The sequence below is a fragment of the Arachis hypogaea genome, chromosome 3 (assembly GCF_003086295.3).
Source record: "Arachis hypogaea cultivar Tifrunner chromosome 3, arahy.Tifrunner.gnm2.J5K5, whole genome shotgun sequence".
Lineage (NCBI taxonomy): Eukaryota > Viridiplantae > Streptophyta > Magnoliopsida > Fabales > Fabaceae > Arachis > Arachis hypogaea.
In genome coordinates, this window is record NC_092038.1 from 18,118,669 (window position 1) to 18,125,228 (window position 6,560).

The 6,560-nt window shown below is 37.2% G+C and overlaps 1 non-coding gene across 1 annotated transcript; it reads left to right on the forward strand.

Moving 5' to 3' along the window:
• Positions 1-568: 568 nt before the first annotated feature.
• Positions 569-672, forward strand: LOC112792849 (small nucleolar RNA R71). Its single transcript, XR_003197571.1, has one exon. It is a non-coding gene; the product is annotated as a small nucleolar RNA R71 (small nucleolar RNA).
• Positions 673-6,560: the final 5,888 nt, after the last annotated feature.

The following is a 6,560-nucleotide window of genomic DNA, read 5'->3' on the forward strand; positions in this document are numbered from 1 at the left end:
AGAAGTATTTTGTTCATGGTTCTCTGTCTGTTGCTGAGGAGATGATGGATATGGCTTACTATTGTTCAGCCTATTGCGTCCACCACTGTTAAAGCCTTGTTGAGGCTTTTGTTGATCCTTCCATGAGAAATTTGGATGATTTCTCCATGATGAGTTATAGGTGTTTCCATAAGGTTCACCTAAGTAATTAACCTCTGCCATGGCAGGGTTCTCAGGATCATAAGCTTCTTCAGAAGCTGCCTCTCTAGCACTGTTAGATGCATGTTGCAATCCATTCAGATTTTGAGAGATTATGTTGACCTGTTGGGTCAACATTTTGTTCTGAGCCAATATGGCATTCAGAGCATCAATTTCAAGAACTCCTTTCTTCTGAGGTACCCCATTATTCACGGAATTCCTCTCAGAGATATACATGAACTGGTTGTTTGTAACCATGTCAATGAGTTCTTGAGCCTCTTCAGGCGTTTTCTTCAGGTGGATAGATCCACCTGCAGAATGGTCCAATGACATTTTCGAAAATTCAGAGAGACCATAATAGAATATATCTAATAGGGTCCATTCTGAAAACATGTCAGATGGACATCTTTTGGTCAACTGCTTGTATCTTTCCCAAGCTTCATAGAGGGATTCACCATCTTTTTGTTTGAAGGTTTGAACATCCACTCTCAGCTTGCTCAGCTTTTGAGGAGGAAAGAATTTATCCAGAAAGGCAGTGACCAGCTTATCCCAAGAGTCCAGGCTATCCTTAGGTTGTGAGTCCAACCATATTCTAGCTCTGTCTCTTACAGCAAAAGGGAAAAGCATAAGTCTGTAGACTTCAGGATTAACTCCATTCGTCTTTACAGTATCACAGATCTGCAAGAACTCAGTTAAAAACTGATAAGGATCTTCAGATGGAAGTCCATAAAACTTGCAGTTTTGTTGCATCAAAGCAACTAATTGAGGCTTAAGCTCAAAGTTATTGGCTCCAATGGCAGGAATGGAGATGCTTCTTCCATCAAACTTGGATGTTGGTTTTGTGAAGTCACCAAGCATTCTCCTTGCATTATTATTATTATTATTATTTTCGGCTGCCATGTCCTTCTCTTGTTCGAAAATTTCTGAAAGGTTATTTCTGGATTGTTGTAATTTAGCTTCTTTTAATTTTCTCTTCAGAGTCCTTTCAGGTTCTGGATCAGCTTCAACAAGAGTGCCTTTATCCTTGTTCCTGCTCATAAGAAAGAGAAGAAAACAAGAAAAGAAAGAGGAATACTCTAATCTGAGCAACAAGATGAACCGTCAGTTGTCCATACTCGAACAATCCCCGGCAACGGCGCCAAAAACTTGGTGGACGAAATTGTGATCTCTTGTTCTTTTTACTTGTAGGATGTATACTCTGAGGGCATTGTTTATTTTCACAACTCCGTTCAACTAACCAGCAAGTGTACTGGGTCGTCCAAGTAATAAACCTTACGTGAGTAAGGGTCGAATCCACAGAGATTGTTGGTATGAAGCAAGCTATGGTCACCTTGCAAATTTCAGTTAGGCAGGTTAAAATAGTTTTATGGGTTTTCGAAAATAGAAATAATGAAAGGGATAAAGATACTTATGCAGATTCATTGGTGGGAATTTCAGATAAGCGGATGGAGATGCTGTAGAGCTCTTGGACGCCTGCTCTCCTACTCCTTCTACTCAATCCTTCTTACTCCTTTCCATGGCAAGCTTTGTGTAGGGGTTCACCATCAACTGTGGTTACTTTCATTCCTCACGGGGAAATAACCTGTGCGGTTGTCACTCGCACAGCTAACCAGTCTGGAGGCATCACCCATGGCTGATGGCTACATCCCATCCTCGCAGTGAAAACTATGCTAACGCACTCTGTCACAGTACGGCTAATCACCGGTTGGTTCCCGCTCCTACTGGAATAGAATCCCTCTTTTGCGTTTGTCACCAACGCCCAGCAGGTTAAAGTTTGAAGCACGTCACGGTCATTCATTACCGGAATCCTACTCGGAACACCACAGACAAGGTTGGACTTTCCGGATTCCCAGGATCCTACTCGGAATACCACAGACAGGGTGAGACTTTCCGGACCCTCATAAATGCCGCCATCTATCTAGCTTATACCACGAAGATTCTGTTGGGGAATCTAAGAGATACGCATTCAAGCTCTGTTGCATGTAGAACGGACATGGTTGTCAATCACACACGTTCATAAGTGAGAATGATAATGAGGGTAATTTGACTCATCACATTCATCATGTTCTTGGGTACGAATGAATATCTTGGAATAAGAATAAGATAGAGATTTGAATAAAAGACAATAGAATTTCATTAATACTTGAGGTACAGCAGAGCTCCACACCCTTAATCTATGGTGTGCAGAAACTCCACCGTTGAAAATACATAAGCAAAGAGTTCAGGCATGGCCGAATGGCCAGCCCTCTCTAACGTGATCACAGGATTCAATTTACAATCCAGGATCTGGTCAAAGACGTCTCAAACAATAGATAAATGTTCTATTTATAATAAACTAGCTACTAGGGTTTACATGGATAAGTAATTGATGCATAAATTCACTTCCGGGGCCCACTTGGTGTATGCTTGGGCTGAGCTTGATGAATTCACGAGCTAAGGCATTACTTGGCGTCAAACTCCAGGTTATGACGTGTTTTGGGCGTTCAACTCCGGATCATGACGTTTTTCTGGCGTTTAACTCCAGACAGCAGCGTGTACTTGGCGTTCAACGCCAAGTTACGTCGTCATTCTTCGAATAAAGTATGGACTATTATATATTGCTAGAAAGCCCTGGATGTCTACTTTCCAACGCCGTTGAGAGCGCGCCAATTGGAGTTCTGTAGCTCCAGAAAATCCATTCCGAGTGCAGGGAGGTCAGAATCCAACAGCATCAGCAGTCCTTTTGTCAGCCTTCTTCAGAGTTTTGCTCAAATCCCTCAATTTCAGTCAGAATTTACCTGAAATCACAGAAAAACACACAAACTCATAGTAAAGCCCAGAAATGTGAATTTAACATAAAAACTAATGAAAACATCCCTAAAAGTAGCTTAAACTTACTAAAAACTATATAAAAATAATGCCAAAAAGCATATAAATTATCCGCTCATCAGCCATATTGACTATATCAATAGCCTTGCACTCTCCTTTTGGATTCTCTTCTGTATTGCTTGGGAGAATACTGGGAGGAGTTTCAATGACTTTCTTACTCAGCTGGCCCACTTGTGCCTCCAGATTTCTAATGGAGGACCTTGTTTCACTCATGAAACTGAAAGTGGCCTTTGAAAGATCAGAGACTATATTGGCTAAATTAGAAGTGTTTTGTTCAGAATTCTCTGTCTGTTGCTGAGAAGATGATGGATATGGCTTGCTATTGCTCAGCCTATTGCGTCCACCATTGTTAAAACCTTGTTAAGGTTTTTGTTGATCCTTCCATGAGAAATTTGGATGATTTCTCCATGATGAGTTATAGGTGTTTCCATAAGGTTCACCCATGTAATTAACCTCTGCCATGGCAGGGTTCTCAGGATCATAAGCTTCTTCAGAAGCTGCCTCCTTAGTACTGTTGGATGCATGTTGCCATCCATTCAGATTTTGAGAGATCATGTTGACCTGTTGAGTCAACACTTTGTTCTGAGCCAATATGGCATTCAGAGCATCAATTTTAAAAACTCCTTTCTTTTGAGGTATCCCATTGTTCACGGAATTCCTCTCAGAAGTGTACATGAATTGGTTGTTTGCAACCATGTCAATGAGTTCCTGAGCCTCTTCAGGCGTTTTCTTCAGGTGAATAGATCCACCTGCAGAATGGTCCAATGACATTTTCGAAAATTCAGATAGACCATAATAGAATATATCTAATATGGTCCATTCTGAAAACATGTCAGATGGACATCTTTTGGTCAGCTGCTTGTTTCTTTCCCAAGCTTCATAGAGGGATTCACCATCTTTTTGTTTGAAGGTTTGAACATCCACTCTCAGCTTGCTCAGCTTTTGAGGAGGAAAGAATTTATCCAAGAAGGCAGTGACCAGCTTATCCCAGGAGTCCAGGCTATCCTTAGGTTGTGAATCCAACCATATTCTAGCTCTGTCTCTTACAGCAAAAGGGAAAAGCATGAGTCTGTAGACTTCAGGATCAACTCCATTCGTCTTTACAGTCTCACAGATCTGCAAGAACTCAGTTAAAAACTGATAAGGATCTTCAGATGGAAGTCCATAAAACTTGCAATTTTGTTGCATTAATGCAACTAGCTGAGGTTTCAGCTCAAAGTTATTGGCTCCAATGGCAGGAATGGAGATGCTTCTTCCATCAAATTTGGACGTTGGCTTTGTGAAGTCACCAAGCATTCTCCTTGCATTATTATTATTTTCGGCTACCATCTCCTTCTCTTGTTCGAAAATTTCTGAAAGGTTACCTTTAGAATAATTTAATTTAGCTTCTCTTAATTTCCTCTTCAGAGTCCTTTCAGGTTCTGGATCAATTTCAACAAGAGTGCCTTTTTCCCTGTTCCTGCTCATATGAAAGAGAAGAAAACAAGAAAAGAAAGAGGAATCCTCTATGTCAGAGTATAGAGATTCCTTTATGTTAGTAGAAGAAGAAAGGGGAGAAGAATGTAGAAGATGGGATTCGGATAATTAGATGGAAAGAGGTGAAGAGAAGTGTTAGTAATTAAATAATTAAATAGAAGAAGAGAAGAGAAGGGAGATTTCGAAAATAATTTTGAAAAAGGGGTTAGTAATTTTCGAAAATTAAAGATAGAACATAATTGAAATTTAAAATTTAAAACAATTAATTAATTAAAAATAATTTTTGAAAAAGAGAGAGGTATTTTCGAAAATTGAAGAGGGAAAAGTAGTTAGGTGGTTTTGAAAAAGATAAGAAACAAACAAAAAGTTAGTTAGTTGATTGAAAAAGATTTGAAATCAAATTTTAAAAAGATAAGAAGATAAGAAGTTAGATAAGATATTTTGAAATCAAATTTTGAAAAAGATAAAATTTTTTTTGAAAAAGATATGATAAAAGATAAAAAGATTTAATTTAAAAATTTGAAATTACTTACTTCACTAACAAAAAACTAAAAGATAAGATTCTAGAACTTAAAGATTGAACCTTTCTTAACAAGAAAGTAACAAACTTCAAATTTTTGAACCAACCACATTAATTGTTAGCTAATTTTCGAAAATTTGATATAAAGATAAGAAAAAGATTTTGAAAATAATTTGAAAAAAGGTTTTTGAAATTTTCGAAAAATAGCAAAAAAAATGAAAAAGATATGATTTTTGAAAGAGATTTTGAAAAGATAAGATTTTTAAAATTGAAATTTTGACTTGACTTGTAAGAAACAACTAATTTTGAAAATTTTTGACTAAGTCAACTCAAAATTTCGAAAATTTGGAGGGAAATAAGGAAAAGATATTTTTTTGATTTTTGAATTTTTAATTATGAGAGAGAAAAACAACAAAAATACTCAATGCATGAAATTTTTAGATCAAAACAATGAATGCATGCAAGAATGCTATGAATGTCAAGATGAACACCAAGAACACTTTGAAGATCATGATGAACACCAAGAACATAATTTTGAAAAAATTTTGATGCAAAGAAAACATGCAAGACACCAAACTTAGAAATCTTTAATGCATGGACTCTAACAAATGAAAAATGCACATGAAAAACAACAAACAAAACAAAACAAGAAAACATCAAGATCAAACAAGAAGACTTACCAAGAACAACTTGAAGATCATGAAGAACACTATGAATGCATGGAATTTTCGAAAAATGCAAGAAAAATTTTTAAAGCATGCAATTGACACCAAACTTAAAAATTGACTCAAGACTCAAACAAGAAACACAAAAATATTTTTTTGATTTTTATGATTTTTTAATTTTTTTTGGATTTTTATTAAATTTTTTTTTTCGAAATTAAAGTTTGGAAAAACGAAAAATAAAAGAAAAAATTTTGAAAAAGGTTTTTGAAATGAAAATTACCTAATCTGAGCAACAAGATGAACCGTCAGTTGTCCATACTCGAACAATCCCCGGCAACGGCGCCAAAAACTTGGTGGACGAAATTGTGATCACATGCTCTTTGTACTTGTATGAAATTTAATAATTGGCTTTATTTGAATTCACAACTCCGTTCAACTAACCAGCAAGTGTACTGGGTCGTCCAAGTAATAAACCTTACGCGAGTAAGGGTCGATCCCACAGAGATTGTTGGTATGAAGCAAGCTATGGTCACCTTGCAAATCTCAGTCAGGCGGATTCAAGGATAATTGGATTATTAGTTTAAATTTGATTAATGGAATAAGTAGAAAATAAAAAGGGATAGAAATACTTATGTAAATCAATAGTGGGAATTTCAGATAGGTGTATGGAGATGCTGTGCTCCTCTTGAAACTCTACTTCACTACTCACTCTTTCTTCAATCCTTCTTACTCCTTTCCATGGCAAGCTGTATGTAGGGCATAACCATCATTAGTGGCTACTTTCAATCCTCTCGGGAAAATGGTCCTATGCGCTGTCACTGCACGGCTAATCGTTTGGAGGCATCACCCTTGTT